Here is a 10367-nt window from a genome sequence, read left to right on the forward strand (position 1 = left end):
CTTCGAAGCAATAAGCCTTTTTTCTTATCATGCCATTTCTCGCCCATTCTCCTTGTATCTGCCTCAGTCCACTATCACACTGGAGCTAAAGATTGGCTGGCACTCCTACTTACTCAAAACAAAAGTAAAACATTTTTCTGCCCCCATAACTTGGCTTCTTTACAGCGTTTGTTCACTTTTAAAATGAGATGGCTTGCGGAACTAGGAGTGGTTCCTAGTTACATGCAATGTGTAGCACCTTAGCGCAGACACATCCCAAATGGCTATCCCACGCCTTTGGTTGCTGTCTCATAAGGACCAAGACTCCCCTTAATCAATAAGCATCTACTTCTCATGGAGTCCCATAGATGGGACTGATGATTCCAACCATCAGTGATTGTGTACTGTCTTTTATCACTGACAGGGCATATCATAGAGTAGGTTAGACCATATCATAGGTGTTAATTGTGACCGGATTACTGCTCCAAAAGATCCATCACACCAATAATCAGGACAGGAGTTGGATAACTCCATGCCAGGGGACGAAGGTCCCCGGACGCCCCCTTTCCCTACGAAAGAGAATAGGGAATAAGTCCTGTTTAGGCGGGAGGAAAAAGACACAAAGCTTTCTTTCGACTCTCGTTTGGCGCATGATACAGGTGTTTACTGATTATACAGTAGGGGCCTAGCCCACGTAAAGGTATTTGCTTTCTCTTTCCCCGCTAAAAGGAATATGTTATATTTATATATAAATGTAGTCATAGTCCACATGCAATAGTATAAAAATATATAAAAATTGAACACTTTAGGTTAAGGGTCAAAAATATCTCTAATTTATTGAATGACAAAACTGAAGTAGAGTAAAAAGAAGAAAGTAAAATTGAATCCATAAAATATTTAGGCTCTGCTTGGTTTACTGTTTATATTTATTGTTTTTTTTTTGTTTTGTTTCAGTTAACTGTTTCATGCTTCTGTTTATATATAACATTTTCATATTTTTTTTACAATGTGATTGATATTTTACCCTTCTGTAGGTTTTATAATAATTCTCTCTCCTCAAGTTTGAAGTTTTCGTTTCTGTATCTTCAATTGTCAAATGAAGAAGAATGATTGTGGCTCGTTTTTGAGGAGAATTTCCTGTTGCTCGTTAGTCGCTGCAGAAAGGTATGCAAAATACATTATACACCGCACTTCACGTTTAATAATTTTCTGATCATTATTGACAGTTCATTGTATTTGACAGAGAGCATTGATATTGCAGATAGCTCAATATTCAACCTATTGAACACAAACAGCTGTTCAATGATCCAAGAGCTGTGGCAGAGATCTTGCTTCATTAATTGGTGCAGGTGCCAGTGGCCTGTAAGGGCAGAGCGGAAAAGCTGAACGTCGTGCCGATTTCACCATTTTGGGAGATCAAACGGTAGCATTTACAAAATTGATGCATATGAATTCTCTAGAAATGCATCATCTCAAGCTCAGAGCAGAACACAAAAATTAACCTTCAATTACAAAGTAAGGACAAACAATACTGAACTGGGCAGCAGTCGGACTAATAAACACCAAACCCTTGTTTCCTCCACCATACTCTTTCATTCTCCTCTATAGTTCCTTCATCAAACTCAACATTTCTTCCCCTCCTTCACACGATAAATCGCCTGCGTGGAACACGTACGTCGAATCCTCAATCTCAATGCTTAGTTCCTTGCAAACTTCGGTTTGCTTCAACTCCGGTTTGCTTCATTTCGGACCGAAGAGTTTGAGCATTATCCCATTCCCCTGCTAATGCACAAGTGTTTGATAATGTGACATATGCACCTGTTACTTGTTGATTAGATTCGATTAACTGATTACTCACATCAACGACTATATCTACTTGCCCTTGAAGCCTCTCGCGGAGAGCAATGTGCCATGAAGTAGAGCGCTTTCATTGGGGTTGACAATAATCGATTTAGCCATGTTCCGAGCCTTGTTTTTACGGGCAATTCGACTCCGCATGTCGACGACACAAGTTCAATGCTTCGTTGAAGGGGCCGCGTTGTGTCTACTAGACATTGAGTTTAGATGTTTTAATCTGCATCTATGAGTCCTGAGTGGTTATAAGCATGCAGAACTCTTAGAAAAGTTACATGGTTCGAGTCTGTACTTTGCCGCAGCAATAATCATTGATGTAAATGGAATGATAAAAAGTTGTGGGATGCATTTAAACACATTGTACGGTAACCAAAACACTCGTATTTGGCATACATGTCTACAAGAGCGGTAGCAACAACATCGTTTGACTCATGGCCAACGTGAACCATTGCCATGTGTGCAACTTTCCTTTGAAATCAGCTTCCCCAAGCTATAACAAGCATAAGTTGTGCATAATGAATTCTCTAAAAACAACTGAATCTCAACATGGGTATGGCTATTTTTACTAGTTTTGTTGTCAACAATCATCAGAGACGCCTTAATTAGTGTCGCAAAAGTGAATCATTTTGTGCTACATTATTTTTCGGCATTGTTCTGTATAGAGAGTGAAATTGGGATTATCTAAGTGGAACGCATATGTTGGCTCCTTAATCTCAATTCAGTTGCAGCGTAGTTCCTTGTGAACTTTGGTTTGTTTCATTTTGAACCGAAGAGCCTTGGGCATTATTCCATTCCTTTGTTAATGCATAAGTGTTTTATAATGTGACATGTGCACATGTTACTTGTTCATTAGATTCTATTAACACTGATTGCTGACATCAACGACTATATCTACTCGCCTTTGAAACTTGTTCGCAGAGAGGAATGTGTTCGAAAGTATAGCTTTTTTGTTGGGGGTTGACAACAATCGATTTATGGAATAACAGAAAGATATGGGATGCGTTTAAACACCTTGTCCGAGTACCAAAACACCTACATTTGGCATACATGTCTACAAGTGCGGTAGCAACATCGTTTGACTCATGGCGACCGCGAATCATTGCCATGTGTGCAGCTTTCCTCGAAATCAGCTTCTCCAAGCTAGAACAAGCATAAGTTGTGCATAAGTAACTTAATTCTCTAAAAAGTTGAAGTGCTTCATTTCCTGTTCGATTCTGCGCATGAGCTGTGATAATTGAAGTTCAAGATATAAACATTCTTCAAATTCATCGAATCAAAAACCTATCTTTGTACTTTAACATCATTTAATTTCACATGTCAACTAGTGAAGAATAGAAGGTTTTGCTCAAACCCTAAAATATCAACATGGGTATGGATTTTCTTACTATTTGTTTGTCAACAATCATCGAAGACGCCTTAATTAATGTAGTGAAAGTGAATTCATTTGGTGTGATCCAATTATTTGGCATTGTTTTGTATAGAGGAAGAGCGAAATTGAGATTACATATGTGGATGTAGCCATCAATGAGTGAAGTTCATTGGACTAAGTTTGGTTCAGAATTTCATCAAACAAATTGGTGCATTATTGATGATGTGTTTTATGTAGCTATTGACGAGATTATATCAATAAAAGCTCGGATTGGGTTAAAGAAATTGAAGAAGTGAAATTTTATGATTTTTGTTTTGGCGTGAAAGATGAAACGGCATTGAGGAGGTGTTTTCTGTTCAGCGACTGTTTCATTACTCAATATGGGGAATTTAATTTTGTACAAGCTGACTTTTCAGTCATTTTATTGACTTATCACTTCATTAGTCAATTGAGAATTATTAAATACCCTTGAAAGTAATTTTTTTTTTATAAACATGCAAATAAAAAACTTTATTTTAATGTAATTGATTCGTTTGAAATTCTGTGTAATGTATGAAAATGTATTTTTATATATAAATATGAATTTATTAATTGTGAGGTATTTGAATATATTATTTATAAATTGAAAAATATAAATAAATTGAATGATATAATTCTTCCCCAAAAAAAGTGAATGATATAATTCTTCCCAAATAACGGTACTTTATAAAAAACAAAGTAACCATAGCGGGCACCATTGACCATTTAACTTTTATTATATAAAATATCAAAGGATATTTTTTTGTTAAAGGATATTGTTTTTGTTAAAATTTGAATGCCAGAAAATCAAAAACAATATCCTTTAACAAAATTTTTTAATAAAAACAATATTCATTCAAATTTTAACAAAAATTTCCAATTTTGTAGGTAAAAATTTTAATACACCAAATGCTAGAAAATCAAAATTCAGAAATCCACAACAAGACACGATTCAATAACTTTACATTATGACAAAAATATGAATTGAATTGCATTGCATTTTAAAATAATATATCTACATTGATTTCTATAATTAATAAATCGTTTGATGCAAGAGCAACAATAAAAAGATAAAATCTATAAATTAAATATAATCATCATAAGCAGATCAAAGTCCAAACATTAGAAGGAGCTTCGGTAATATCACCCGGTTCCTTTCAAACCTGATGTGTAATTATTATGAAGGTAAAGGCTATGCTTACTTTGTTTTTTACAAAGTAAACCTTACTTTGTATGTTTTCACTATTGGATTAATTTTATACTCCATCATCCAATGGTGAAAACACACCAAGTAATGGTACTTTGTAAAAAACAAAGTAACCATAGAAGGCACCTATTATGAAATAACATATTTTCTCAACTTACGTTGTTTGTTGTCATGGTCTTCATAGGAATCATGTGCCCTAATATCTACAAATTTTTAAAATGATTGATATATACTTCCTTCGTTCTTAATATTTGTCTTTCTATAAAAAATTTTTGTTTCATAATACAGTAAAACCTTTATATAGGAATACACTTGGGACCGAGCTATTTGTATAACAATTTTGAGGTTATTACGAAATAGAGTTTAGTATAATAAAATTCCTCAACACATAAAATTTTAAATTTGCTCGATATTTGGTTAAGATTATCATAGGCATGCATGGTTTATATATAATGCATAACAATAGATATTAATGGAACAAATTAAATATTTATAATTCAATTTAGAGTGTAGGTTTTCAACATATAGATAATTGGAAGAGTTTTATGGAAAAAATGTAAATATCAATGAGAATAGTAAATATTTATAATTTCAAGTTTTAGTTTGTGTTTCCAACTCATAGATAATTTCAATATTTTTTTTTTAATATTTTATAATTTAGTTTGAATTCTTAATATATATACATATAAATATATAATTATTACTATATAGAGGTAGAGTTTCTAAAGGTGGGATTTGAAAAGTGTATAATAAATAACGTTTGGGAGGTTATTCCTATTTATAACTGGCCCAAGCTGTGACCGAAATTTTTTATAACAAAATAGAGGTTATTCCTATATAGAGTATTCTTATATAGAGGTTTTACTGTATATGACGTTTTGATTTTATCAATGCACATTAACTGACTTTTACTAAATATACCCCTATTTAAGTTACATTTTTATTTTGAGGTTAGATAAAAGTTAATTAATGGATGCAATTAATACAATGATAACAAAGTCTTTTTAGTTAAAAGTAATTGCATTTCTTAATTCTTGTGTCTTAACCTTAGAAAACAAATATTATGCAACAAATGGAGTAATAACTAACTTACATAGGGGCAGAATAGGTCACCAAATGACACGCTAAACATTCACTCTCAATACATTCTAAATTTATAATTGAACTTGCACACACTTAAATAATATTCACGCCAATAAAATAAGTTATAAAAATGTGAATAACACACTTTTTTTTCATTCTCAATAGAATATAATATAATAGAATAGAATACCTTTTCGTGTTGTCCATATTTTTTCACGTTTTTGTTTTTGTTTTTTTACGTTTTTCGTGTTTTCATGAGTTTTTTCTATATTTTTTCTATTTTTGCGTGTTTTTACATATTTTTGCATTTTACTGTCATAGATATATATTTTTTTGCCCATATGTTTTTTCGCGTTTTCACCATTTTCTATTTGTATTTCCTTTTTTTGTTTTTAATTATTTTTTGTTTTTCGCGTTTTTTAACGTTTTTTATATTTCCTCTGAACTAATATACATTTAAACAATTTATTGTCATAATTAAAATTTTAAAATAACTAAAAAAATTACACTTGAGGGCAAAGGTATCTTTTGACTTATAAAATCAGTTATTCTGTGCAAGTTCAGTTTTAAATTTAGAATGTAGAATAGAATAGTTATTCCTTAGGAATAGAATAGTTTTCGTGTTATTCACGTTTTTGTCGTGTTTTTCGTGTTTCTTTTTGCGTCTTTTCGTGTTTTATGTTTTGTAACATTTTCACGTCATGTTTTTTTTTTGTTTTCATATTTTCGCATTTTTACGTTTTCCCTTTTTTTTCTATTTTTTCACATTTATTTAGGATATAAATTATGGATTTCCTAAAATTTATAGAATTTGAGAAATTGGTTTGAGAGTAATTTTGAAAATGGAGGATGATATTAATTAGGAATAGATATTCCGTAGATTAATTTAAGGAATCTCTATTCCTTCATTTATGAAATACAAATTCTATGGAATAGTTATTCCACACACAAAAAATCGAACCAAATGTTGGAATAGAAATTCCTCAAGAATAGCTATTCTATTCCCTCAATGTTCCGTGAACCAAATGAACTCTAAGTAATTAATTAAGTTCTAACCAAAATTGAATTATTCTGCTTTATCAAAAACTGAATTATTATTGTGGTGAAGCTCAAATTGAATTATTCTGCTTTATCAAAAACTGAATTATTACTGTGGTGAAGCTCTTAGCCTGTTGGTTGAGAGCTTATCTATAACCCTAGAGGTTCTGAGTTCGAATTACATGGATGGAGTGAGTTGATGGTTTTACTTTAATATAAGTGCATTGCGCACAACTTAAAAAAAAATGAATTATTATGACACAAGAAAAAGAGAACAAATATTCTGAAGATTCCATCTCTAATCACTTTGAAATTTAGATGGAATCGGGCTGGGCTGGATTCGGGCTCAAAAATCAAATCATAAGTCGAGCCTATATAAACTCACATAAATATATATTTATAATTTTTAATAATAAAAAATAAAAAATTATACTTAAAAATAAATATTAATATATAAATATATAAATTTATTAGCTAATATAAATAGACTGGCTGAGATGGACCAGCCCGTGTTATTTTTATAAATCTCAAATCCGTCCAAAAATAGAAAGAGTTTAGCGGGCCCAAGTCTAAAAACAATTTTTCATATCCAAGCCCGGCCCAAGAAACACGGGTCTAGGCGGGCCGAGCGGGTACCTAGACCTATGAACATGTCTATTTGAAACACACGAATAACCAAAAAGATATGTATACCAGCTTTTAATTATTAATTTTATCTAATAATATATATATATATATATATTAATAAGAGATAATGGTCAAATTTAACTTTAACATTTACAATGAATTATAGATCTAGCCTTAAATATGAAACAATCTCAATTTAATCCTATATTTAAAATAAAATCACTTTTGATCATATGTTACTAAAAATTTGAAAAAGCTAGTTTAAAAGTTTTTTTTCTAAAAACAATGGAAGCAACCAAATTTTTGATCCTGATTCCAAAATTATTTAAAATTAGGGTAAATTTCAAATAAAACCCCCTGTGGTTTCACTAATTTCAGATAAAGGGTTGTGGTTTACTTTTTATCAAAACAGGGATTGAAGTTTTCAACTTTAGCAAAATAAAGATTTTTCAATTGATACAATTAAAATCACCATTGACGACTTCAAAAATAACATATTTTAAGAACTATTAATATTCTAAGCAACTTTAATTCTTCAACATTTTTATTTTGAGATCATTTAGATGAAGTTTGGTAAAGAGAGAGAAAGTTATTGTTTAGAGAGAGAAAGTTCCAAAAAAAGATGATTTTCGAAAATCGAAAATGTAGTTCCATAGAAAATATGACATTGAACACTTTTAATTCTTGAAAATTTTCATTTTAAGATCGTTAAAGATGGTTTTAATAGCACTAATCCAAATGTGAAACCTCAATCCTCGTTTTGACAAAAAGTAAACCACAATTCTTTATCTGAAAATTAGTCAATAAACAAATGATACGAATAAAGGGAAAATACTAGAAGAGAAACGATCTCACAATACTTGAAGATTCCTACCTTTGCATTATCCTTTAACCGAAATAAAGGGTTTAGCTATGAATAGCCATTAAGAACAAAATAAATGTTTCTGGGTTTTCCAGTCTGAAGAATGATCTCTGGAAAAATATACATCTAAGTCTAAGAGAGAAGAGAGAGAGAGATAATAAATATGGTACTAAACAACTTTAATTCTTAGAATTTTTCATTTTGAGGTCGTTATTGGTCAATTTTATAGTTTCCAACTAAAAGAACATCGGTTTTAGCAAAACGAAAACCAAAGTCCCCATTTGGGAAAAGTATTTCTGCAAGTAGAACATATACTCTAGCATATGTTCTAAAACTAATTCCTTATCTTCTACAATTAATCTCTTATGTTCTAAAACTAATGTCTTATGTTAAAGCATACTAACCAGAAGCGTGAGATTGATCGGATACGAAGGAAAGACTGAAGATGTTGAATGATGACGACGAATAACTGAATGCACAACAGTGACACTGATGAATGACACTTGTGTTTTAAAAATAACAAAGTATATACAATAATGTCATTATATGTATTTACAATAACGTCATTACGAGTATTCTCACTTAAAAACCATTTTTCCACTTTTGCGTTTTCTTTTCCTTTTATTTTTTTATATTTTTTCTATTTTTAATTCGTTTTATTTTATCAACTACATAATATAATTATAACATATGCTATTTAATTGAATAAAAATAGCCCCCATCAATTGCCCCTCTTTTATGTGTAAAGATTTGAAAATGAATTTACACATAAAAGAAAAGTTTTTCTAAAGCGTCGTTTTTCTAATATCTCGTTGACTTTCCATTTTTCTCTCTTCTCTCTCTAAAGATTATTATTTACCATTAATAACATTTTCCTTATCAACCACTTTAAAACCCTCAGGGGGCGTTTGATTTGCATATGGATAACAGAATGAAATCAAGAAGGGGAAATAAGGAGAAAGGAATGGAATAACCCTGAATTCCTTTATGTATTTGTTTCAGTTCCATAAAGGGAATGATATACCAATGATTCCCTTTGTGGCTATTTGGTTCAAATTAGGTGATAAACTAGAGCTGTATTTTTAACAATAATTTCTATACATACATGTATTTATATTAATAAATTAATCACATGTAAATATAAAATGAAAATCAATTTATTCAACTATTAAAATCAAAATACGATGAAACTGAAGAAACAGAAATAAAATAAATCAAAGAAAATGAATAAATATTATATTTTAAAAAGAAAATAATTATTTTAAAATAATTAAAAATAAATACCAAAACCGAATAATATGATAAAAGAAAAATATTTGTCAAAATTATTTTTTAGGATAAAAAAAATAAGTATAAGGATCAAAAGTGAGATTAGTCTAGGTATAAAAAAAATAAATATGATGATTCAAATAAAAAAGTAAAAATTAGTCAAAAATATTTTTTGAGAATAAATAAATAATATATAAGTATAAGGATCAAAAGTGAAATTAATCCAAGAATTAAAAAAGTATAAATAAATAAATATATGAACCAAAATAAAAAATTAAAAACAAAATAGAGACAAATGAAATTTTACGCAGAGAGTAAATGTTTAAATTAGTGAGAGGGAGGGGAAAGGAAATGAAAAACCTTAGGGGGTTGAGGGGAATGAGATTAGAGAAGTTAGGGGTAAACATAAAACTAAAAGAGGGTAAAGAGAATGATTGAATTGATAAAATAAACACCAACAAAAAGAATGAAACCTCCTCATTCCCTTACCCTTTCTTGAAACCCCCAAAACAACAGCCCATCAATTTAACAAAATTTATCATTTCCATAAAAATGATAGAGTGATATGTAAAAATTGACTCAAATATCATTTTTAACTGCAAAATTCATAAAGTAAAAATCTTTATTTGGAAGGTTTTAAACTCCGATGATTGTTTTTATAAATCGGCCAAATTACAAGATTTATTTTTATACTTTTCTCATATAATCTTTTCTTTTGAAATAAAAATTATATATATATATATATATATATATATATATATATTTAGAGCATTAAAAAAGTTTATATTTATATAACTAAGGGTAGTTTTATACTTTTATATGCAAAAACAAATAAAAAGGCTAAAGAATTAAATAAGATAAAATTTGAGGATTTTAAAATATATATATGAACTTACTAGTAAAAAAAATATAGAAACTAAGCAATTGTTTTACTATTTTCTTTATGACCCCTGAATTTGAATTCAGTCCGCCTTAAAAGCATATGTGAGTTTTTTGCTAGACTTTCCATTTTTCACCCTAAAATTACCTTCCCAAAATTGAAATCCCATTTGACTATCCAT

At 30.0% G+C, this 10367-nt stretch overlaps 1 pseudogene; it reads right to left on the reverse strand.

Annotated features, from left to right (window-relative positions):
* Positions 1 to 1476: 1476 nt before the first annotated feature.
* On the reverse strand, positions 1477 to 2288 carry LOC136217484 (pentatricopeptide repeat-containing protein At4g15720-like; annotated as a pseudogene).
* Between the last annotated feature and the right edge of the window lie 8079 nt (positions 2289 to 10367).

This window comes from Euphorbia lathyris, chromosome 2, assembly GCF_963576675.1.
Source record: "Euphorbia lathyris chromosome 2, ddEupLath1.1, whole genome shotgun sequence".
Taxonomy (NCBI): domain Eukaryota; kingdom Viridiplantae; phylum Streptophyta; class Magnoliopsida; order Malpighiales; family Euphorbiaceae; genus Euphorbia; species Euphorbia lathyris.